Source organism: Sorex fumeus, unplaced genomic scaffold (genome assembly GCF_029834395.1).
Source record: "Sorex fumeus unplaced genomic scaffold, SorFum_2.1 ptg000008l, whole genome shotgun sequence".
Classification (NCBI taxonomy): domain Eukaryota; kingdom Metazoa; phylum Chordata; class Mammalia; order Eulipotyphla; family Soricidae; genus Sorex; species Sorex fumeus.
This window is the reverse complement of record NW_026606065.1, coordinates 88,784,471-88,810,664: the sequence shown is the minus strand read 5'-3', so window position 1 is coordinate 88,810,664 and position 26,194 is coordinate 88,784,471. Positions and strand designations below refer to the sequence as shown.

Genomic DNA, 26,194 nt, shown 5'->3' with positions numbered 1-26,194 from the left:
TAACATCCAGGAGAGAGAAGTTTTTGAATTCCGTGTATCAAATCTGGTGTCACCATTACTATTCGTTTTTGGTACTCTAGCACCTTACCCCATGGCCCTGCTCACTGTCCAGTTCCGTTTTACAAAACAGGTTTCCTGACCGTCACGATACAAGACTCAGGATAGCCCCCTAAATGCCCAACTGCTCCCACCCTTCAGCTCTTTCCTCCAGCAACCCAGGCACCGAAGCAGCTCCTTCCTCTGAAATACGGAGTCTCAACTCGGGAGGTGGCCTAAGTGGGTTGCCCACGCGGCCACCTCCTCCGAGATTCCCATTGGTTGGTTCGGCGCTCAGCAGCCTGCAAACTCCCTGCTGCGTTCGTTTGCTCGAGAGACGCTTGCTTTCGAAACCACCGGACACCTTCTGACCTCCGCGCGTCTATGTCTATACACAGCGGGGTAAATACCGACCTTCCAAACAGGCTCCAAACATAAGAATTGCCATCTACATAAAAATGTTTTGGTGGCTTTTGGTCTACTAAAATAAAAAGCTCGGGCTTTGCCAGTTTAGGTTGAAAATAAAGGACTGTGGGGGCTGGAGCCATAGCACAGCGGGGAGGGCGGCTGCCTTGCACGCGGCGACCCGGGTTTGTTCCCCAGCATCCCACAGGGTCCCCTGAGCACCGCCAGGAGTAACTCCTGAGTGCAGAGCCAGGAATCAACCCCTGGGCATCGCCAGGTGGGACCCAAAAAGCAAAAATGATAAAGGATCGTGAAAAAAGCTCGGTGACTTTGGCACTACGTACACTAGTTACATTGTTACCTACACTGCGGAGGTTAGTCTTTAAGCGTGCTACTTAAAAAAACCAACACTTCAGAGGCGTAGGGATAAATCACTACCGCAGTCATCTGCATTTTAATTGCAGGAGTGCGCCCGGGCCACACAAGGATAGGAAACCGGACTCTCCGATTTTCACCTCCCCCTCTTCCTCCCGCCTGCAGACCCTTCGATCCCGTCCATGCCACAGGCCCGGCATTCGACATCCGCCGGGATGACGTCCGGCCGGGACGACGGCTCCCCACTTAAGGCCACGCTTCTGGTACCGCCCATCTGGAGCAGCGCCCTGGAGCATCCCCTTCGCGTGTCTCCCGCCAGGGCTCTTGCGTTCTGCTTTGTCTTTGGGCCACCCCCGGGGCCGCTCGGGCCCGACTCCTGGCGCCGTGCTCGGGGGCCGCGATGCCGGGGACCGAACCCGGATCGGCCGCGAGCAGGGCGCGCCCCCTCCCTGCTCGCGGCCCCCTCTCCCGGGCTCCCCACCAGTTCTGGGAACACGGTCCCGTCCCCTCCCGGGGCCGAAGCGGGGGGCGGGGTAGCTAGGAGACAGCGTCCGCGTCGCCAGGCTCGTTTCTCTGCAGTGACCGAGGCGGCCAGCGAGTCCGCGCATCCCACCACCAACGCGGGCTCGGACCCTGCCAGCGAACTGCGCTTCCGTACCGATTCGGGCTCTCGGCGGCCACGAAGCTAGCGGCCTCGATTCAACACTGACACCCGCCCCCGCCCCCGCCCCCGCCCCCAGGCGCTACTGCAAATGCTTGCAGGTGCTGGAAATACCTCGAACTGGAACCTCAAAGTAAAAACAAAAAAAACCGGAAATAATAACAACAACAAAAAAACTACAAAAACAAAAAAAAAACGCGGTCTGGCAAGTCGTGGGCGCGAGGCGACAGCAGAGGTCGGTCGCGGAGCCCCGCCGAGCGCCCGGCCCGGCCTCTCCGAGAAGCGCGTCTTCCTCCGCGAGCTCCGGGGCCGGAAAGCGGCCAGAGCCGCTCCGGAAGCCGCTCGCTCACCTCCGACCCCGGCCAGATCTCGCGCGCCTGACCTCCCCGCTGCCACGCCCACCCGCTTCGGCGCACCTGCGCGGGCCTCCGCCGAGGCGGGCCTTGGGACCCCGTCGCCGGCGGGTCCGGGGCGGGGCCTAGCTCGAGCCTGCGCGGCCGGCCGCAGCCCAGGCCCTGCCTTTCCCGCCCCCTCGCCTACGCGCCGCCGCAGAGCCGCCGCGAGCCGCCTCCCGCACCCGCACCCGCACTTCCGGCTGGGCGCTGGGCGGGGCGAGCGGGCGACCGCGTGCGGAAGGGGCGGGGCTAACGTGCCGCTTTGGAGGCGGGGCTTGTGCAGGCCGACGCTGCGTCCGCAGAGCCCAAGCTTGGCGCTGGCTGTGCTGGGGGCATCTGCGCCCGCGGCTGCTGCCTCTGTCCTCTCCTGGCTCGACTCCCCGCGGATTGTACAAAGGATACGATGTCACTTGGGACATTTGTAGTGTATGCACCAAAAGATGTGTAGTTTCAAACCACTTTGATAATTCCCATTTAGCACTTTTTTTTCCCAATAAAGTATGCCTCTCCTGGACATCAATGAACTGGATTTATTTCATGCAATGGAGCATATGATCCTTTGATGTCTGTCTTCTTTTTGAAAATTACGTTTTCTAGGCTTACGCACCATATAACAGTATTAATATTTCTTTCCATTTGGTGGGGGAGCGTTAGAGGTACCACAGATGGAGTTGCTCAAGGGGTATTTCTGGTCTTGCAGTGAGCCGCTGGCAGTGCAACAGTGTTGCCCCATACAAGGCAAATTCCTTACCTCTATTATTTTTCTGGCCCTATTTTACTTCTTTTTATAGCTAATATTTGCGTGGAGTTCATCTCTCCAAGTCCCTTGGGATGTGTGTGTGTGTGTGTGTGTGTGTGTGTGTGTGTGTGTGTACTTAAGAAAGCCACATTTTATTCCAGAATGATTCCAAAAGGGGAAAACAGACCTAAATTGTAGAACTGTGCTCAATCACAAGTACAGCATGAACAAGGGGGCAGAGGGCCTAGGAACAAGAAGGGTCAGTGGATAGAAATTTCCTAAGAGGAAATGTCAGGAATAAGGTTGGCATGCAGGATTCCGGGTAAATGGACTTGACAGGATTCTTATTTAAGCTAGATCGCTGTGATCAGATACCAATGAAGAATTTGGTCAGATATTGTGGGAGATGAAGAATTTGGTCAGATATTGAGTTAACATGGTGGGACTTGTCTCTAGTCTAAAACTGATTTAAAGGAACGTTTTAAAAATACAACTGCTTGATTCGGGTCCCACAGGGAGGAAATAAAGCAGAATCATAGGGGCCACATTAAAGTTTTGTCGAGTTTTTCAGTATCTAGGAGTGAAACAGTGGAATTTGAGGGTCATATGGTTGTTATATGCTGAAATATTTAGGAATTGAACAATTTTTCCAGAGCTTGAGATATTTTACATGTTAACAGCATTATATGCAGTATCTCCATATTCTCATCAACACTTTCCCTGTTGCTGTTCTTGTTGCTTTTCTTCTCAATAACCCTCCTATGATGTGCGAAATGGTTGTTTTACATTCTGGTTTTCTTTTGCATTTCCCTAATGAATAGTGACAAATAAAACAAATACTATTAGCCTCACAATCTAATATGTTTCATAGTATTATTATAGAAATGTTTTGACAAAAACAAATTGAAGATAACTCCAATAAATGTTTCAAATCTGTTTATTTGAAGAGTAACATATATATTACACTATGTTAATAGTCTTGCCAATATGTAATGTAGTAGACACTATACAAAGAACATTTGGTATGAAGTAACTGCATCATAAAGATTTGCTGTTAACTACACTATCACTCAGCTCCAGTGTATTTTAGTTTAGTTTTAGTTTTTATTTTAGGATTACACCTGGTTGTGTTCAGATCTTACTCCTAGCTCTATGCTCAGGAACCATAGATCATTGCTGGCATTACTTGTGGATTGAACCTGGATTGGTTGCATGCAAGGCAAATGCATTAACTCCTGAATTATCTCTCTGGCCCTGTGATATTTTATTATGTAGCCCCTTGAAACCTCATATATAAAAACAAATGCCACGCACGCGTGGCTAAAACAAAGAGATTTCAGGGACTGGATCACCAGGGACTGGAAGATGTGGTCCAGGCTCAGCTTCTTTCCAAGCTGAAGAATTCCCACTCAAAGTGTGTTCCGACACTCAGAACATGCCTTCCTAAAGTTGCCTTCTTTTTATCATTCTCTCCTTGACCATTAAGATGACAATATTGAGGGCCAGAATGATAGCACAGCTGTAGGGCATTTGCATTGCATGAACCCAACCTGGTCTCCCGAGCACTGCCAGGAGTAATTCCTGAGTGCAGAGCCTGGAGTAGCCCCTAAGCATCGCCGGGTGTGACCCAAAAAGGAAAAAAAAAAGATTCTCCGCTTTGTGTTTGAAGTGAGTATCTCAGGAGCCAGAAAGATAGCTTGTTGGGCAGGAGCACATGTTTTGCATTCAGGAAGCCCAGAATAGATCCCTGGTACCTGAAGTGACCCTCAAGCACTGAGCTGGGAGTGACACCTGAGCACTACTGGTGAGGCCTCAAAAGAAAACAAATGAGTGTCCCAAATAAATCAGACATAATTGGCCAGTGTTCAAACTTTGATAAAATATTACTCAGTGTGTGTGTGTGTGTGTGTGTGTGTTTGCATACAGGACCATGGTGGAAGGAGCATGAAATACAAAAGTCCAAAAACAGACAGACAGGCATATATATATGTATATATATATATATACACACATACATATATATGTATATGTATAATATAGTACTGCACTGTCCTCCCGCTGTTCATCGATGAGCTCGAGCGGACCCAGTAACGTCTCCATTGTGAGACTTATTACTGTGTTTGGCATATCAAATACGTAATGGGTAGCTTGCCAGCTTTGCTGTGCGGACAAGATACTCTAGGTAGCTTGCCAGGCTCTCTAAGAGGGGCGAAGGAATTGAACCTGGGTTTCCTAGGTTGGCCGCGTGCAAGACAAACGCCCTACCCACTGGGCTATTGCTCCAGCCCTGTATAATTAAGCTTAAAAAAAAAGAAGCTTAATTTGTTATACTATATTCTTTCTCACTGGGCCTGCTCGAACAAATCAATGAAGAACGGGAGGACAGTGCGGTGCTATATAATATCATATATATTATATAATAATTATCAATATTAAAATTATAACATAAAATATTAATATAATGTAATGATATAATTATAAAATAATATTAAATTAATATAAATTTGCTACTTTAATATAATAATATTAATTCTCTGGGTGGATTGATAGCACAGTGGGTAGGGTGTTTGCTTTGCACGCAGCCCACTTGATGTATCCAAGTTAAATTCCTCGCCCCTCTCAGAGAGCCCGGCAAATTACCGTGAGTATCTCATCCCTACTGTATAGCTTGGCAAGCTACCCGTGACGTATTTTATTTCTGAACTCAGTGCAGTCAGATGTATAAGCATCACCACAGAATGTGTGTGTCTTCCCTAACACCTGAACAGGGTGGCTGAGTACCCAAACACTACAACCAAGTGTATGAAGGCATATTCGATATGTCAAACACAGTAACAAGAAGCCTCATGATGGAGACGTTACTGGGCCCGCTTGAGCAAATCGATGAACAACGGGAGGACAGTTGTGCAGACAATGCTAATTTGCTACATCACACCCACCTCCTGGGTGCCACCTCTAACCTTCCCCACTCTCTCCAGGTTCCTTCTCTATTTACCTTCACTTGGTAGTTTCAGTTCTGTATGTAGAATCTCGGGGTTTGTTTTCATTGGCCATTATTCTATTTCCTTACCTGGTTTCTTTATACAGCTCATCTGTTCCAACAATCAGCCCTTCACCAGTGCACATTTCCCACCACCAGTTTCCCCAGTTTCCCTCTTGCCACCCTCCATGCTGTCTATGGCATACTCTTTTCTTCTCTCTCTCTCTCTCTCTCTCTCTCTCTCTCTCTCTCTCTCTCTCTGTAATCAGGTGCCCAAGAACTAAGGCAAGGCCCAGACGAGCTGTCACATGGGACTCTGGAGCCTTCTCAGGGGTCCACGTGTCTTTTGCTGAGCCTAGCACCAAGCCTGATCCAGACTATCTCTCAGTTTGGTGACTATGTAAATAAATAAGTGAAAGAAACTTGGTTGAAGGTCACCCTCAGCCTCTGCTCACTTGTTGCTTAGAGGAGCATTTGACTAGAATTCATGGGAATCATTCAGGAACCTGTTTTCGAGGTTTCTCAGCAACTGAAGTCTAGTCTCAGAAGAGTTGGCCTTCAAGCTTGGCTTCCTTCCAAAATCCTCAGGAGCCCTGAGTTGAGCCTTCCTGTGGCCAGACTTAGGTGTTGGTTCTGCAGGAGCTCCTGCCAATCCAAGTGTAACCCCATGGTGTGCTGTAATGTGAGCCCAGGAGCCTATTAAAGGGGCAGCTGCTGGCTTTTCTTCATGGGCGCTTTCTGAATGGCTGCCTGTGGACTCTAGGGTGTGTGTGTGTGTGTGTGTGTGTGTGTGTGTGTGTGTAGCAGTAGTGGTATTAAAAGTAGTGGTAGCAGGAGCCAGGGCTACAGTTTTGGTGTACAGATCACAATTTGGTGCTCCAGAGGGGCTGGTATCTCAGACCTCCATACACGGAAAGCCCTGTTGCATGCAACTGAACACGCACACCCAATCTTCTTTCCTCAGTTTATTTGATACTCCCATCAGCAAAGCACCCACAGGCAAAACTAGAAAATCATTTCTAATTCTAGGTGGCTATCCAGATTCAACCTTTGAGAGTATGACTGACACTGTTTCCCCCTGTTGAATATTAACCCTAAGTGTTTTAGGCTTCATCAGTGAATTGCCCCTCTTCCCCCTCCCAGAGAAGCTTACCGTGCTCATCTGGCATCCCTAATTTAGTTAAAGTTTATCTTGAACTTTTCCTTTGTGTTTTACTGCCCATTGTCTCAGGTCTCCAAGTCAATCTTGATTCCTTATAAGTCAAAACTTTCTGGTAATTCTGGACTTTTTCTCTTTTTTTTTCTTTTTGGGCCACAGCAGCAATGCTCAGGGGTTACTCCTGGCTCATGCACACAGGAATAACTCCTGGTGGTGCTTGGGGGACCATATGGAATGCAGGAAATCGAACCCAGGTCGGCTGGGTGCAAGACAAACACCCTACCCGCTGTGCTGTATCTCCAACCCCTAAATCTGAACTTTGTAGTGATTTGTATTTGAAGTGTTGGGTATTTGTACCTGATTTTCGATTTCCCTATATTCTTTTTATATTTTACTATAGAACGATGTTCTTTGGCTAAATACAGAAATACCATTAATGCCATACTCCTAATACTTGGCAGTTGATTGACTCTGACATATATTTACTCCTGGGCATTGGTCATCATCACTTGACTCAGGCTTCAGTTGCTGTAGTTCCTCCAAATGGGACTAGGATAGACCTGGGGCGCGTGGCAAAGCTACGCTGGCATCAAAATGGGAAGTCTAGAAAGCATAAATGCATGGTCTTGATGCAAGCTGTTATGACTTGAGAGACAGAACCCCCGAGGGGAAGGACAAGCTGACTGGCCTGAGGACACTTAGTCTGGGATTTCCGGTAAAAGCCTTGCTTGCTCCCAGAGAACTAAGTGTTGGCATCTTTGTCTCCTACTGTGTTTATTCAAACAACTGCAAGTATTGGTAACATACACAACTAGAGGGAAAGATAAAAGTAATGTAGATGTCTCTGGGAGACAGTGTGTCTCCTTGAGTTAATCGCCCCAAAGAATTTCCTCCTCCAAATGTTTTATCTCTGTAAATGAACAATCACACCTATGTCCTTACCTCAATCCCCCTCACAAGTTCCAGAAGTATGCGAGCAGCTCTGCATTCAATGAACCATTTCCACCATCAGTCTGAGGTCCCCCATCTTCCTGTCTCTCTGTTTCTCTGCTGGGGAGGCCTGGGGAGGACTGCAAGTGGCCCTCACCGTATGCACATGTCGAGCAGCCCACAATCTTTGGTGAATTACACCCCACAATCAGGGTTCTCAACCTTGGTGGAATGATTTCTTTGTTACAGGACTGTCTTGTGCACTAACTGGACCCTTGGCATCTATCCGTTAGATGCTAATAGAATCCTGTTTTCTTATTTATCAAGAATGTCTGCAGGTATTCCCTTGCCCTCAGGGAGGCAAAAATTGCCCCTAGTGGAAAGCTCAGCTGTGTCTGGCTCCTTATTCCTCTATATTTTAAGCTCTTCTGTATGCTAGTGACATAAGCTTAGCTAAATTTCCAAAAGAAGGGGGAATTTTTTTTGAAGTAAATAGATTTTATTTGGAGGGTTTTAAGGTGTGGAGGGGGAGAGAGTGAGAGAGAGTAATGCATTCAAGAGAGAAAGCGGGCTTCTCCAAGGGTGGAGAGAGGCCTTACACACATCCCAACATTAGGCATGAAAGCATGGAAGTACACATCTCAAGAGGGGAGATGTGGGTGCCACATGTGCTTGGGCGCCCTTGTGCTTGGCCACGTGGGCTCGAGTAGCACATGGGCTCGGGCAGAATGTGCACCAAGAAGGGGGAATTCTTGACTCAGGAAATTGGAAAGCACAAGGGGTGATGGTTTGGAGCAAAATTTAATCTATGTAGCAGAAAATGTCAAGTCCCAATAATTCATTTTTACCCCCTACTTAGGCAGACTACTTTCATAAGTAGAAAAAGGTAACCGAAATTTCATAATCAAATGATTGATCAAGTTCTGTAAGAAGGACAATTTTTTTCATTATAGTTTACTGCACTGTGGGGAGGGTACTGATTGGCCAGGTCTTAGCTGTGTGCCCATTCTTTTTTTAAAGTATTTTTACATTTAATTAAAGAACCATGATTTACAAAGATATTGATAGTTGAGTTTTAGGCATATACTAATCAGTACAAATCCATCACCAGGGTCAACTTCCCATATTCTGTGCTCCCCATGCCCTGTCTGCCATCTTGACAGGCATATTTATAAAGGCACAGTGGTTGCAGCTTAGATCTCATGTCTTCAGTGTTGTTGAGTCTGTGTATTGGATATATGGCCATACGATAGCACAGAGGGCAGGGCGTTTGCCTTGCAAGTGGCCGACCTGGCTGACCGGAGTCTATTCCTCCGCCCATCTTGAAGAGCCTGGCAAGCTACCGAGAGAGTATCTCTCCTGCACGGCAAAGCCTGGCAAGCTACCCATGATGTATTTGATATGCCAAGCACAGTAACAACAAGTCTCAGAATGGAGATGTTACTGGGCCTGCTTGAGCAAATCGTTGAACAACGGGAGGGCAGTGCTACAGTGCAGTGCTACCACTCTCCCACATCACCATAACTGAAGCCCTGACCCTTTTGCTGTTCATCCATTGCTTCTCTTTCTCTTCTTCTTCTTTATGCCTTGATTTCTTTCCTTCTCTGTCCTTCTCCCTAAACTCTGTGTCGAAGCTGATCTAGGCATCCCCCCTCTTTGCTACAATTCATGTGCCCATTCTTGAACCAAATAGCATGACCAGGAATTTTAAGCTCTTTTTAAAAAATTTTTTTTAATGAATCACCATGAGGTACACTTACAGATTTACAGATTTGTGCCTACGTTTCAGTCATACAATGATCGAGTACCCATCCTTCCACCAGTGCCCATTCTCCACCACCAATTATCCCAGTATCCCTCCCACCCCCAGAAGTTGAAGCTCTTGGATTTTCCAAATCTCTATTATTTGTCTTCAAGACAATGGGGAGTATCATAATGAAAATCAAATAGGATGAACTCATCCAGAAAGAATTGCCTCAATGTCCACCATGACCTCAAGATGGCTTCCACGGTGTTTTATCAGTAGTCTTTTTAACTGATCTCTTTCCCCTAACTTAGAACTTTTGTAGATATTTGGAGGAATCTCTAAACTAGTTTTATGGCTTCATAGGCACCTTTTATTTTCTTTTCTATATTCTTTTGCTCCAATCATACCTAAATCACTCTGGAATTCTTCCCTTGGTCTAAACAGACAATCCATGTTATCTTCAGTTATCCAACTTACTCATTTCAAAAGCAACCATTTATCAAGTTAAAGGGAGAAGGACAAATACTGCAAGGTCTCACTCATCTGTTGCATGTAGAGAAACAAAGCAAGGGAATGTCAATATTGATGGATGACAATCAATGTGTTGAGCACACACTGAAAAAACCAAATAGTAAGGAAAATCATGTGACAAAGTGGCAGATTAGACATGAGACATAAGGAAAGTGCAAGAAAGTCTGGGAACTGGCGGTGACAAGGAGCAATGACTTCTTGGTTTGGATTTTGAGATACACTCGGTTGTGTCCAGGGCTCATGTCTGGCTCTGTGCTCAAGGATCCCTCCTGACAGTGTTCGAAGCAGTGTTTGCAGTTCTGGAGATGCATGAGGTTAGCCATGTGCAAGGCAAGTGCCCTACCCATTCTACTAGCTCTCTACTCTATCTCTGCAACAACTTCTTTAAAATATCAAATCATAAATTTTAATACTATTGCAAAAAATGAAAAAAATTAAACATTATAAAAGAAGAATTAGTCATTTATAAAAATTGATTTACATGAGCCCTGTGCTGTCTAGCTCTCATAATCAAAAGACCTACTCACAGTGAAAAAGATTTGGTCTTGTGTGTTGGCTTGCATGGAATGTTGCATCTTCTCTGTAGGTCTTGAAGACCCCAGCTGATAAATAAGTTGCTGAACAACAGCAACAAATAGATGATTCTCTCTCTCTTTGTCTCTCTCTCTCTCTTTTTCTCTTTCCAGATTACTGTCTTTTTGGGTGCTTCCAGAGAAATACGTCTCAATTTTTACTGAGTACCACCTGCCTGAGGATCTTATTTAAAATACATGCTAATTCAATAAGGCTCGGTGGCACTTGAATCCTGAGTTTTGGATCAGCTCCCATGAGATTCCAGTGCTGTCTGACCCTGGAATTTGTTTTAGGGAGCAAGACTCCAGAAGTAAATCTTTTCCCAGGTGAGATATATACCCAATGACCATTTTACTGTGTTTTTCCCTGATTCAGTTGTTGAGGACCTGTATGAAGGACCAGTTCCTGGCACAGTTCTGTAGCCACAACTAATGTTGTACCTGGGACATACTGGGGCCTTAGAAGATGTTAATTGGCCGAGTTAAGAAAGGCAGATGAAAGGGAAACAGGTTCCAGTCCCCAGCCCGTGGAGAATTCTAAGTCTAAGTAAGACAAGGCACATATGTAACAAATTAATAAAGAGAACTAGTAAAGCAATATCCCCTAGGCAGAGGTGAGAGCAAGGCAAAGCAAATATAAAAACTTTCAGGAATTATTCTTAAAGAATATGAGGATCTCTTGTATCACTTTTATCACTTGTCATCCCATTGCTCATTGATTTGCTCAAGCAGGCACCAGTAACTTTTCCATTCGTTCCTGTCTCGTGCTTGTGTAGCCCAGTGGCATCTGCTAGCTCCAGGAATAGGAAGAGCAGTTATTGATACTATTGTTACTGTTTTTGGCATATCGAATATGTCATGGTTAGCTTGCCAGGCTCTGCAGTGCCAGCGGGATACCCTCGGTAGCTTGCCGGGCTCTCTGAGCTTTAGTATATATGTCTGAAAATATGTATATAGGCATATGCATATATATTTCTGCTCTATGATTTGTTGCCTACAGTCTGAACCCTATCAAATATGGTTTGGTAATTATGGAAAATGAGTAGCACAGTCCAGGAATATGTTCACTTGTATGTTCACTTGTATGTGGGCCCAAGCGTGTGGAAAGCAGCCTGGAGCATGGAGGCAGTTGGGTTGTGGAGGTCAGCTGCTGGGGCTGGGTCCCTTGGGGCTGGGAGGGCTCTCGCCCGCCCCTTCTCTGGGGCTCCCAGAGTGAAAACAGCCTGGCGCAGAATCTGGTGGCATGGTTATGGGGGCCTTATTTTATTTTCCCTTCCGGGAGAAGAGGCCATGAGTTCTGGACAGTGGCTGCTGGTGAGGAGATTATCTGGTACTGGAAGGAGGTGGCTTCTGGGCATGATCCCAGGGTTGCCAGAGACAGGGGAAAGCAGGCAGAGGATCTCTGCTCCCGGGTCACGTTGAGTCCAGAGTCCAAGGTCACAAAGTTCTGCATTACCTGGGTTCAGTGGGACTTCACTCATGCGTGAGGCTCAGCCCAAGCCTGTAGAAGGTGGCCTGGAGCATGACAGTGGTTGGGTTTTGGATGTCAGCTGCTGAAGCTCTATCCCTTGGGGCAGGGAGGGTTCTCACCTGCCCCCTCTCTGGGGCTCCCTGAGTGCAAACAGCCTGGGGCAGAGTCTGGTGGCATGGTTATGGGGGCCTCATATTTATTATTTTTTAAGAATAAAACTTCCAGGAATTATTCTTAAAGAATATGAGGATATAAAATATTCAAAGTATGACAAATAAGTTCCTATCTGATGACACCAACATAATGAAATGTTCTTTCTTCGTCCATTCATATTCATCCTTTTTCCTGTCGCTCTTCCTGACCTCATACTTTTCTTAACCAAAAGATTAGATAAAGGAGATTTAATCAGAGGATCACACTTTCCTTAAGTATAGAAAATTGTACTTCATGACTAGATATTTTTATTTTCTTCCTTAGCTCCATTCACCTCCCACCTATTCATCTACCCATGAAGATCCACATCTTGATCCACCTGACTGTTCAGTCGTCATGCCTGTCTATCCATCCATCCATCCAACCATCCACCATCCATCCGTCCATCCATCCATCCATCCATCCATCCATCCATTCATCCATCCATCCATCCATCTATGCCTTCTTGCAGATGCTTCAAGTACTTCTGCTCCAGACAAGGATTATTGAGAACATATCTCATAAATTCACTCCTACTATCATCACCAAGCTCTGGGACAAAGTTCTTGGGATTGTAACCTAACCCCCACCCAAGTCAACTGTCAGAATTTTCTCTCCTGGCCTTGAAATCAATCTCACAAATGTGACAGATGCCAACAGGTATGTTTTCCAGGCTATGTGTGATTTCAAGTCCCTGTGTGAGGAGCAGAGATGAAAGATGAAGGAGGCAGCAGTAGATGAGTCACCTCAGTTTGTGCAACCCCCCAGGTGAGGAAGAAGCTGCCTTCTTCTGGTCTCTTCCCGAGAGTGCCCCAGGAGTATCACAGGTGTGTCACAGGACAGGCACTCCAGAGAGGTACAGGGGAAGGAACAGTGTCTTTGATGAATTCCAGTAGACTAGGGCAATCAGCATAGTCTGGGAATGGAATATGAAAAGTGCTCTCAGTTAGTGCTCCTGGATTCATGTACCCTGAGACTGACAGACTGCGACTTTGGGTGAATAAGGAAAGCTTTCTGGCTTTGGTTCCCTTTTCTCTACAATCAAAGCCTAGAAAATCTAGCTGAAAGTGATTGTCTAGTCCAGAAATTTATTTGGCTCTACTGCGTGTTGTCAGACATGAAAAATCACTCAGAACCCCCATTGGAAACCTTCCTTCTTTCAGCCAATAGACAGGAAGCTCCTGCCCACAATTGCATCTAAGGCTATTACTGCTTTCCTGGACTATTCCAGCTTCCTCTGGAGGTGGAATTGTCTCCTTTGGGAAACTGTTCCAAACAGCAGCTGCACCTTAGGGGTAGCACTGTCCTCCCATTGTTCATTGATTTGCTCGAGCTGGCTCAGTAACGTCTCCATTGTGAGACTTGTTATGGTGTTTGGCATATCAAATACGTCAGGGGTAGTTTACCAGGCTTTGCCTTGTGGGCGAGATACTCTCGGTTGCTTGCCCGGCTCTCTGAGAGGGGCGGAGGAATTGAACCCGGGTTGACTGGGCTGGTTGCGTGCAAGGCAAACGCCCTACCACTGTGCTATTGCCTCAGCCCCGAAGTATGACTTAGGGGTACCTTGAGCATTTGCTTGGTTTGATTGGCTTTTTAGTTCTGCTACATGTGACCTTCTGCAGATCAACAGAATCAATGTCTGGAGGGGAGTGTTTCAGGATTTTTGTAAGATTTTTAGATTTCTCTCATTTGTAGGAAATGATGAGAATACTTCAGTTTGCAGAAACTTAGCACTTTACAGCTTATGTTTTTCATTAAATATTAAATGATGGTTTGGAATGTGGCTCCATAATAAATTGCATGCCTTGCATGCATGAGGGCTTAGATTTGAACCCCAGCACAAAAAAATATTGAGTCAATAGAAAAAGAACAGAACGACCATCTTCGAATGCAACAGTTATGTGTACCTAGATCAAGAAGTCAACATGACAAATGACCTGGCACCTGAGTTGCGCAAGAGGAAGAGAGCGGCTTGGAACGCCTACAAGAGTGTCGAAGAAATAGCTAATAGGATGAAGAACCTCCGGCTCCAGGCACATCTCTTTGATTCCACTGTTCTTCCTGCATTAATGTACACCTCAGAGACCTGGACCCTACGCAAACAGGATGAGAACGCTATTTGGGTCTCCCAAAGAGGAATTGAAAGAGCTGTGCTTGGAGTATCACATTTCACTCAAACGAGAGAAAGAATCTGGAGTTTCGACCTCCGTTGATGATCAAGAATCAGGGACGCTGTCTCATTTGCCAAGATGTCAAAAATCAGATGGGCTGGTCACGTAATGCGATTTAGAGACAACCGCTGGACTATAGCCGTTACTGACTGGATTTCATGGGATGTCAAAAGACCGCGTGGCCGCCCACCTCTGAGATGGTCATGCTTCTTCATCAAGACCCTGAAGAATCGGTTTGAGGCTCTTCGTGTTCCTAGAGTGAACAGATGCCATTGGGCTACGCTAGCATGCAACAGGGACAAATGGAGATGTTACTGGTGCCCGCTCGGGCAAATCGACAATTAACGGGAAGTCAAGTGATCAAGAAAAAGAAAAGTCTTTCATAGTTTTAGTAATTTCTCTCCCCCTCCCATTTTCTTCGAGCCTTTCCCCATATTCACTTCTTACTAACCTATATATTTCCCTATTTTCTTCTAGTTTTCGTTCATGCGATACATATTTTAACATAGAGGTAGTAAGTCTTAACTTTTGGGCTGAAGCTGCTTTTTGATGCTGCTAATTAGTTTTGGTAATTATCATTTCCACAGGTAACTTTATCCCTGGCCTAGTCATAATTTATAATAAATGTTTAACTCTAAATAAATAATTGCAACCATTTCTTCAGTTTTGGACATTATATTTTCATTTTTTGATGTTACTAACTTGAAGGTGAACATGCCATTGAAGATGTTGTTTTCTTTCTTGTTTGTTTTTTGCAACACCTTGCAGTGCTTGGAGACTATTCTTGGCTCTGTGCTCAGGGTTCACTCCTAGTGGTGCTTAGGTGGTGCAAGAAATTGAAATCCTGGATACATGCAAGGCGGACTCTGCACCCTCTGAATACCATCTCTCTGGTCATCATCATTGTCTCCTTTAAATAACACACTGGAATGAAATTCCCAGAAGAGAATTTGAACATTCATATCGCTCTGTATATCCCATGTTGCCAAATCGTCGTTTAAAGATTGTGAACAACTTGCGGAGAGATGCGGAATGCATAGGTCGCTCTATAATGATCTTCAGTTAAAACATAGTCCTGCCTGATAGACTTGTGCTCATCCTTGCTTCCATTCCCACTCCCCACCCCCCCCAACCCCCATAACTGCAGGTGAAGAGGTCTCTGCAGACAGATGCAGAGTCCCTTTCTCTTTGGTATTGTTTTATAAGCATCAGCTTCTGTTTCCTTACATAATTGGTGCTCATTAAATCTCTGGGATGAATAAAATGACAGAGAGTCAATCCTCCTTGAGGTGGGCCTTCTTTTATTATTAACTGTGTCTAGTCATTAAACATCAATCATGCTATCAGTTAGAGTCCAGCCAGGAGAGTCGGAACTACTGAGATGTTTGACAAAGAGGTAACTTGTGTGAAGCTGCTAAAGCCAACTGGGAGATGGATACTGAGGCAGCTCAGAAAAGCCACCGTCACCCTGATTTAGGGTTGGATCCCTAGAAGCAGACTTCCAGAAAGGGATTTTTTGTAACTGTTTTTGAAAGGAGATCCCGGGAAAAGTCCTTAGAGCTGGGAGTTGAGAAAAAGAGGAAAAGAAGGGGCTGGAGTCATAGCACAGTGGGTAGGGCATTCACCTTGCAAGCGGCTGACCTGGGTTCGATTTCTAGCATCCCAAATGGTCCCTCAAGCACTGCCAGGAGTAATTCCTGAGTGCAGGAGCCAGAAGTAACACTCCTGTGCATTTCTGGGTATGACCCAAAAAGCAAAAAAAAAAAAAAATTTTTTTTTTTTTTTGAGAATCATCCATACTGTTTTCCAAAAGGGCTGAACCAGTCGGCATTCCTACCAGCAGTGAAGGAGGGTCCCTTTCTCACCCATTTGACCCAGCAATACCACTCCTGGGAATATATTCCAGAGAGGCAAAAAGAATAGTTGAAGTGACATCTGCACTTGCTTGTTCATTGTAGCACTCTTTACAATAGTCAGAATCTGGAAAAAAAAACTGAGTGCCCAAGAACAGATGACTGGTTAAAGAAACTTTGGTACATTTACACAGTGGAGTACTATGTAGCTATTAGAAAAGACAAAGTCATGAAACTTACATACAAGTGGTACTACATGGAAAGTATCATTTTAAGTGAAATGACTCAGAAAGAGAGGGATAGACATAGAAACATTGCATTCATCTGGGGAACATAAAGTAACAAAATAGGAGACTAACACCCAAGAGTGTCCGAGATTAGTACCAGGAATTTTACTCCATGGCTTGGACACCAGTCACACATGCTAGGGGAAAAGGGAGCTCAGATAGAGAAGGGAGCACCAAATAAATGGTGTTGGGAGGATCCTCCCCGGATGGGAGAAGCATGCTGAAAGTAGACTATAGACCAAACATGATTGCCACCCATTGCCTCTTTTGCAAACCACAACACCCGATAGGAGAGAGAGAACAAAAGGGAATGCCCTGCCACAGAGGCAGGGTGGGATGGGAGGGGATGGGGGGTGGGAGGGATACTGGAATCCGTGGTGGTGGGAAATGGGCACTGGTGGAGGGATGGGTATTTGATTATTGTATAATTGAAACCCAAGCACAAAAATTTGTAAGTCTACAACTGTACCTCATGGTGTCTCACTAATAAAAATTAAAAAAAAAAAGAGGAAAGGAAACTTAGCAAGAGTTTTTCAGCAGGGGTTGGAGTGATAGCACAGCCTGGAGGGAGTTTGCCTTGCAGGCAGCTAACCTGTGTTCAATCCCCAGTATCCCATCTGGTCCCCCTGAGCATTGCCAGGAATAATTCCTGAGTGCAGAGCCAGGAGTAACTCCTGACTCCCTGCATCCTTCACCCCCCTCCACAGAGTCGCAGCAAGTGAGTTTCCAGGGAAGCTTGGCTCAGTCCTGCAGAGAGGTCCTAGGTTCTCAATGGGGCTTGACTGGAATTTATGCTAGTGTACGGAGGAGAGGATTCACATCTGAATTTCTAGTTCTCTGCTGTGGACCCTGAGGCACATGAATTCCTAGGTATTTGGGGGATGGATGTGTTGGTAGCCTGGGAAATGGAAGTGTGCTGAACCCTGTGAGCTCCATGCATGGCAATGGTAAATGGTTGGGATTGGGCAGGGCACCGGCAGCAGAGACTGGGAGGAGGTGGAGATGGTGAAGCTCAAAGTTGAGACCATCCCACAGCAGGACCCCAACCAGGGCCCTGACTGCAAGCCAGAGTGAGGCTGGCATGGAGCTGACATCTGGCCCTTGAGCCTTGACCCCCTGGACTACTGCTCAGAGTTTCAGGAGCGATTACAGGACAGGATGAGAGACTAGAGGTGGGTTTCCATGTAAAAGTGTTTGGATACCACTGATCCAAGGCATAAACACCTGGAGGTTTTAGTTGGTTAGGCAGAAGCATAGTCTGATTTCTCAATTTTTCCAGTGATTTTTTGGTTTTCCTTTTATTTAAATATTAGGGGAGCAAGGTTCTATCCTATGTTGTAGAGAAAATCTTTTCTCAAATTTGCTATCCCGATGACACAGCTTGAAACAAGTTGGCCTACTTCCACCGATTTCCTCAGCTGTCAATTCTTACACAATTTTCCATCTGTGACACAGGTTGGGTGGGCACCGATCAATCTCCCTCTCAGTTGAGCCTGGATAGGCCAAGTTTTCTCCTTCTTTTGTAAACTTTTCTTAGAGTGCTACATGTTTTGTCCAACAACTTTTGAACTCAGTTTCTAAAATCTCTAAACAGTTGTTAGTGGATTTTTACAAGCTCTGAACTCTTCTCACTTATTGACAAGGAAACTGAAGTCAAAGAGGTATAGGTGACCCTCCTGGAAGGAGGACCTCGTGCTGAAACCAGACCGTGGGTTCCTGCCCCCTGTTCTCCTTGAGGGAAGGAACCGCCTGATCCCCTGCCCTTTCTCCTCATGCTTCTCTGGACATGGCCCCTTTGTTCTCTAGAAAATAAATTTCTAATCAGTCACTTTAGATAGCGTGACAACTCACATGCCCAAGGCCAGACCAGTCAGTGTGGGGAAGGCACTGGAAAGATCTACATAGAATAAATAAGGGTGTAAAGGGCTTTGGCAGAGTGAAATTACAACAGGTGGTTGGTGAGGAATGGTGCACACTTAAGTCTCTTTGTCTCCAGGCTCTGTTTCACCATAGTCATTCTTCTTATTTGTGGACTCCTGAGTAAGTTCCTGGTCTTCACTGATCTGTGGATTGTCACACAGAGGTGGTTTGGTATCTAGGCCCTTGATCCTATGAGGATGCCCTCTGACCGCTATTCACAGCGCTCTGGTAGGTATGCTGGAATGGGGCAGGCATGAAACTAATTATAACACGGGCTATTTCTGTGGCTCAGGACCCACCTTCCTGGCCTGCTGACTTTTTGTATTACAAATAATCTTGGGTGTGTGCATTTGCCTTTCATAAGAGGTAGTTCTACGCAGACCCTGGTCCTCCTGTTACCATAGTTCATTGGGTTTTCACCAAAAATTGACTCATACCTTTCACCGACTCTGTCTGATAGGGTGTGAGGAAGAAAGGGGACAGCCAGTAATGTCACCCAGCCCTAGACATTTTTTTTCTGGGTTGGACAGCGCCATCCACAGCACAATCCCATTCTCTCTGACCCTCCACCACTGCTCATCTGGCATCAGATGCTTTTGCCTTCCGTGTATGTGTGCCTGAGTTTGATCCTTGGCATCACACATATACAACAGCTTACTTGAAGAATAAATTGATTTACTCTCTTGTTTAGCACCAACCTTCATTTCACTGGACTTTAGTTGTTATTGCCGTGGTAGTGAGGGGGTTGCGTACACACCTGATTCTGGTGCTTGCCTAGAATCACCTGTCAGGCTACGCATTTTGCACATTTAAGCCCACTCTTTACCAAGCATTTTAAAAAAAGGTTATTTTAGCTGGAAAGAAAGATGGCAACCGCTTTGGAGCTTTTTGGAAAGCCAGGTATGAGCCGGTCGTGATGGGGCGACTGAAACCTCATGGGAAGGGGGGCATTCCCAGCTCGTCCTTCACGCCCTACCGAGGTCACGAGTTGCCCCCCACGAGCGGCTCTCCAGCATGGCCATGGCTCCAGAGCCACAGAAACCAATCTCATAATTATCTGACTCTCAGTAGAAACACTTCCAGGCTTAATAAGTAAAATACCAGAAATCCAAAATCATTTGATTCTTGTAACCAGCTGTAGAAAACAAATTATTTCACAATGCCTTATCAGCATGTCTGATTTGGGGGTGTAAACTCTAAATAATAATGGTGCATCTTTTGTCGAAACAATGAATCTAATCAAAGTAGATAGTGTTAACTAGAATTCATCTGCCTCACAGGCATTGGGAGGATTGGGAGAGGGGGTTTATTGGGGTTCTTGGTGGTGAAAAATAAGTATTGGTGAAGGGAAATGTGTTTGATGATTGCATGACCGAGTCTTAAACCTGAAAGCTTTGTAACTTTTCCCACAGTGATTCAATAAATAACATAAATAAATAAAAAAGGTTATTTAAATTTTATTTCCATAAAGCTGTTCACAATAATTGATTTTTTACATCCAATATTTCATCACCAATCCTACCACCATTATTTCAAATTTTCCCACCACCACTCAAGCCTGACCCACAGGTAGATGCTAAATAATCTATTTTCTATTGCTTGTTATGAATAGTATGAGATGTCATGTGGCTGTGAAAGTGGCCACACGCTGTTGGAATTCTAACATTTTAACAAATTGGGGTCCAGAGTCATTCCTGCAGCAAGCTGCTTGGTTCCGGAATCATTTGTGAGTCTGGTTCAGGGTGGTTAATGCGCTTAAATGGTGCCCAGAGACAGTTCGTGGGTGTGACAGCCAGGATTCCGGAAGGGCGGGATGATGGGAAGGGACTGCCCATTACTGACCGGTGAGGCCTGGAGTTTTCAGTCACTGGTCCTGCATACCTGGGTTTTTCAGCAGATTCATTCTCAAGTGTGGGGGGCTAGGGACGAGGCTGTATTCTCTGAGCTCTGAGGGCTTTAGTTGGGGTGCTCTCATGAGCTTACCAGATATCACACTTCATAGAGATTCACCAGGTTATGTTTGCCAGTGGGGGTTGTTGGGGTGCTCATGCAGGGCTTGCACTCCTTATTTTCTATTGTAATGCCCAGCAGGGGTCACACTCCATTTGTGGTGCTTACACATACCTGGCTACACTGTAGCAAGAAAGTAATTGCAGTGCTCAAGATCACAGCTCCAGAGATGTTTGAACAGGGTCCCTTCATCCCTTCGGTGTGATGCCGGGAATTGACTTTTGACCATTGGCTGCAAAGCAGATGCTCGAAGTCTCTGTAGGATGCTTGTATTTCTCCTTTTCTTTCTGGTCTTTTCAACATTTCCAGGAAAGGACACTAGGAAACACGAATAACTTTGGTGGTGGTGGGGTGCAGTAACTGTGTTCATGAAAACCATAAATGTTAAGATGATTGTAACCATGCCACCTAAGGCAGCATTCTTCAACCTCTTCGTATCTGCAGACCTGTTCTACACACTGGCAATCAAGAGAGTACAACAGGGGTTTTCAACCTTTCTACATCTGTGGACCAAAGACTAAAGACCACCGACCTACCCTTTCCATACTATTTACTCTGACCTACTATTTATCAGAACATATAGTGTCAAAAATATAATGAAATCTCATAAATGCTAAAAATGAGAGAAGGATGTAATTAATGTTTATAAATAAGCTTGAAGAAGAATTTTTAAAGAATTTAAAATTTTTTAAATTAAAAAAATGTTTGCGGGGGTCACTTGCTTGGTTGTGGTGCCAGGGATCTCTAATTGCAGTATCCCTGGATCTTTTTTATGTAGGAGTACTGCTATTTATTCAGCCACTGATTAGCTGATTGAATTGGGCATGAACTCCACCTTACTTTTTTTCATTTTTTATAATTTTATGTATTGTTTCATCATTGGAGAAGTTACAAAGCTTTCGATTTTATGTCTCGGTCATACAATGAAACACCTGTACCTTCACCAGCGCCCATTCTCCACCACCAAAACCCCCAGTATACCCCCATCTCATACCCTTCCCCCTACCTGTGGGGCAGATGATTTCCACATTACTCTCTACTTTGATTACATTCAATATTTTGACACCAGACCCACCATTATTATGTGGAATTTTACTCCAACACTTGAATCTGCTGAAAAGGCAACAGTAGACAATTTGTTCTCTGCTGCTGGTTATGAATAACATATGATGTCATGTGGCTGCAGTAGTGGCTGCACGATTTTGAAATTCCAAAATTTTAACACAAATCTGGAGGGATTTCTGCCAAAACCTGCTGGGTGCCAAGATTTGTTCCTGAGTCTCCGGGATTATGGCCTTAAACAGCTTGATCAGGAGCCAGAAAGGCTGTTCATGTGCGGTGACTCGGGGTCTCATTGGGATGGGGAGGAAAGGGCCGGCTCCACCCCCATCCCGTGAGGCCCCACGTGTCTTGTCACTGAGGGCCCAAACCTGACTGTCCAAAGGCTTCTGGAGGTTGGCAGCCACTGAGTCGCCTAGGAGAAGCAGGCAGAGGGACAACACCCTTTCCCCTCTAGGGTGGCCCGACGACAGTAACCTACTGCGGGTCAGGACGCATTTCTGCCAAAAGCCACTGGGTTTTGAGATTCGTTTCTGAGTCTCTGGGATCATGGCCATTTAAAGCAGCTTTATCAGGAGCCAGAGAGGCCATTTGTAGGCGGTGACTCAGGGTCTTGTTGGGATAAGGAGGAAAGGGCAGGCTCCACCTGCCGCAGACTGGCTCGGTCGAAGACCACCAGGCTGAGGGGAGACCAGGCGAAGGTGCACAGGAAAGCAGGAGATTCGGCGCGTCGGACAGACAGACACCAACACAAGAGAGGTTGAGTGCTGCTGCGGTTTGTTGCATCCAGAGTTCTTCTTTTTATACAGTTACAGAAACAATGTGGCAAAGCACACATTACATCAGACCATGGGTCCTGTTCCCAAGACATCAAGGGGCACGTACACGTTCCGTTTTAAGATTAGGGCAGAAGATCCGCTTGTTCCAATAAAATATCTGAGTGAAATATTATGTTCCTTATAATTCCTTTATTGTCTACTTTTACTGACATTTAAGTTTTTATTCCCCTAAAAACGCCTACCCATAAACTAAAAAAAATCAGGACTTTACAAAAGCTAATATTAACTCTACTTTACTAGCAAGCATATAAAAATCAGGACTTTACAAAAACTAATATTAACTCTACTAGCAAGCATCTTTCCAAGGCCAAAAGTTAAAAATATCTAACAAGCAGGCTCCTATTCCCACAGAATGGCAAGTGAAGACTGCATGTCAGAGGCGCCTAGAAAACAGAAAAAGGGGGCTGCTGGAGGCATAGACCCGTGGGCTGCGAACCTCCCATTCCCAGGGACCCAGGCCCTTATCTGAGCCCCCTTGCAGCATGTTACTACGTGGGCGACGCCGTAGCCGGCGTGGCATCCACCCCCATCCCGTGAGGCCCCACGTGGCTTGTCACTGTGTGCCCAAACCTGACTGTCCAGTGGCTTCTGGAGGATGAAGACCACTGGGCCACCAGGGGGAACAGGCCAAGGAACAAAACCTATTCTCACCTGGGGTGGCCTGGTGCCTGTAACCTACTGCAGGTACCGGACGTATTTCTGCCAAAAGCCGTTGGGTTTCAAGATTTGTTTCTGAGTCTCTGGGATCATGGCCTTTAAGCAGTTCGATCAGGAATCAGAGAGGCCTTGCCTCCAATTATATAGCTGAGCCGAAGGTGGTTTGTGGGTGTGTTTCCCACACACCTAACTTTTGGCCGTTTACTTTCTTGGTCAACTTGGCCCCAAGTTTTTGGGGTCTGGCCAAAGGCACAGCAGCAATTTTGGGATATCTGGATGTCTGAAGGTGCCATGAGGCTGCTGATGCACTTGCCTCACAGGTACAGATTAACATGCTGGCGACACCATACCCCCAAGTGTCCCAGGATCTTGATGGGGCCTGTGAGGGGCCTGTGAAGAGGTTCCTGAAACCGACCTCTTGGTGTCACACCTGCAAGGCCGATGCCTTACCACTGAACACCCTGGCCCAGCTCAATTGTTCTGGTCTGCAAGGTTGTCAGAAAAGCCAGAGGAAGGACTCCATGTCTAAAGTATCTCTGAGCTGAGTAGGACAGCTTTTCCTCAAACTGCGTTCCTTAACCTCCCGCAGCAGAGTCTCCTGGTGTGTTTACTGAAAATGCAGATCTCTGTCCACTCTGTCAGAGGCTCTCATTTTCTTTGGGAGAGAGAGAGAGCACCCTCTTTTTAACATGCACCCTGAGACCTTGTGATACTTTGCTGGAGGGCGCTTGGGCATAAGTTCCTATACATCACAGTGCATCTAAGCGCCAACATGGGCTTGCTGAGGTTTGTAGATGCTGAGATGAGAGACTCAGGCTTGCACAGGTAGGCTCCCTGCCCTTGCTTCATCTTTGCCTTCCTGCTCCATGTCTGGGAACCTGACCCATAAGCAAGCTTTCTTGATCACTGGGATTTTCTTTGGCTATTGACTGTGGGAAGAGAATGAGACCAGGGTCTTTGCCCTATGAGTGCCCTCATTGTGGAACTGCAGCCTCTACCAAAGCCCCTTGGAACACTTCCCAAACCATTCCGATCTCCAAGTTTCGGGAGACTCCCACCCTTGACTTTCTGGCTTAAAGATCATGGCTGATCCACCACTGACACCAGCCTCAGGAAACCAGAGCTTCCATTTTGGGTTCCCCAAATCTGCCCACACTATTTTTAAGCACGTTTGGTTCTGCTCTGGAGACCACATGGTGCTGTGGATTGAGCCCAACCCTCCACACACAAAGCATTTCCACTGATGATGTGTATTGAAAAAATGAATACAAAGCCCTGCCCTCTCTCACCACCTGTGGTGGTCTTGCACTAGTTCCCGCACCTGGGACGGCTGAAGGCAATGGGTGGATGAAGGAGGAACCTGGGCGAGGCTGGTTGGTGAGCAGTTACAGTATATTTCAATCTCCTCTCCATTCTCCTCCCGATTCTCCTCTATCCTTCTCTTCCCGATTCTCCTTGATCCTCACCTCACCCCATCCTCCTCTCTGCTCCTCCTCCTCTATTCTCCTCCTCCTGATTCTCCTGGATTCCTCCTCAATCTTCCTCTCCTTGCTCACTCTTACAGCCTTAGTTATATCCCCAAATCATGAAAGGCTGGGGTAGCAATCACACATAGGTGTGGTCATATGATCAACAGATGTAAAATTCTACCCTTAGGGAAAGCTTCTCCTTGGACAAATCCAGCAAGGTGACCCACCTAAGGGCAATCCATCTAGGGGTATATTTCTTCTTTCCTTAGTCCAACAACCATTTAAACATTCATCTTAACTCTACTTCTTAATAATATTAGTCATTTTGTTGGACACAGTAATAGATACATTAAACTTGTAGGGTGGCTCTCTGGGACATCTTGTTATAGATCTCAGACTACAGTACTCAGGCCAGATTAGTCTTTCCTAACCCTAGCAGGGTCCTATTCTGTTGTTACTCTTTGGATCATGACGGAATTTGTCCGTGACCATGCTCTTAACTTAGAGTTAAGTATTATGGAGCTTAGCCCGGCCCATTTCGATGCCAGGGTAGCTCACAGCTTGCTCTGTGCCCATCCAGCCTCTCTTTGGGACCCTGCTTTTGGGGTGCTAGGAGCTGAGGGCAACTGAGGCTTAAGTTGAGAAAACAGATGTCCAGGAGTATATATTATTCGAGGTCAATTCACTCCCAAGTTACAAAAGCATCATTGTCTTCCTGTGTCTATACAAAAAGGACATTGCTCTAAAGTAACTATGCAAAGGACATAAGAAGAAAAGAAAAGCATTATTTAACTTACAAATGCAGAGTCCTTCTAAGCATTTGATCTTACGAGTCAACAGAGCCTGATTTGGATAAAGGTGTTTGCCTGGTAGGGGAAGCAGAGCACAGGGAAGCGGTTACAAATAAACACAGAAGAATGGGAATGTCATGGGAGCACTGTGATGGGTGCAACCCAATAAATCTAAACTCCCTACAGCCAGGGTAAAGGTAAAGGTAAAGGCCCTCCCATTGATCGTCGATTTGCTCCAGCGGGCCCAGTAATGTCTCCATTGGAGACTTTGTTGTTACTGTGTCTGGCATATCGAATACTCTCGGTAGCTTGCCGGGCTCTCCGAGAGGGGCGGAGAAATAGAACTCGGGTTGGCCATGTTGGCCGCTTGTAAGGTGAACGCCCTACCGCTGTGCTATCACTAGAGCCAGGGAGGAAGGAAAAATCAATGTTATCCTAAATCTCCCCCTTTTCTGTTGACAAAAACACAAACATTTAAAATAGAAAGAGGAACAATTTCAATCACAAAAGTCTTATTTGTTGTACTAAAATTTCAGTCCACCCCTGAACCCACAGCAGTGCTTATTGGAAAGTGCCCAATTGTCCTGCACTATCTCACTGGCCTACTACACACACTTTGAAAAAACTCAATTGGATAACTCAGTCTCATTGAGCCCCCAATTTTCTGAAACCCTGGGACTGATAGATATATGTGGTTACTCACACAGCTTTGGAATTCAACACCGAACTCTGTACTAGCTTGACTAACCTGGCTTCTGCTTCAATGAGGATGCAGTGTTGCTTACTACCTGAGGTGCCATGGAACATCAGGGCGACTCCAGTGATTTTCAGATTCCTCTAAAGTCACATTCAGTGGTGTTTTGGGGGACTTCAGAGCAGTCCCTGGCCCCCATACAGAACTTTTATAGGCAACTCTTTTTGGGCGCGGCTTCAGAATTGTCTTGA

At 45.9% G+C, this 26,194-nt stretch overlaps 1 protein-coding gene across 12 annotated transcripts in view; it reads right to left on the bottom strand.

The window, feature by feature from the left end:
• SUPT20H (SPT20 homolog, SAGA complex component) overlaps window positions 1–1,704 on the bottom strand; it is a 37,175-nt gene extending 35,471 nt beyond the window's left edge. For 9 of the 12 annotated variants that reach the window (XM_056109283.1, XM_056109316.1, XM_056109351.1 and 6 more), the window contains exon 1: window positions 1,592–1,703. The gene's annotated coding sequence lies outside the window, so the exon portion shown is untranslated. Of the gene's footprint in view, window positions 1–1,591 lie in introns of all 12 variants that reach the window. The other 3 variants (XM_056109299.1, XM_056109335.1, XM_056109307.1) reach the window with 1 other exon arrangement.
• Between the last annotated feature and the right edge of the window lie 24,490 nt (window positions 1,705–26,194).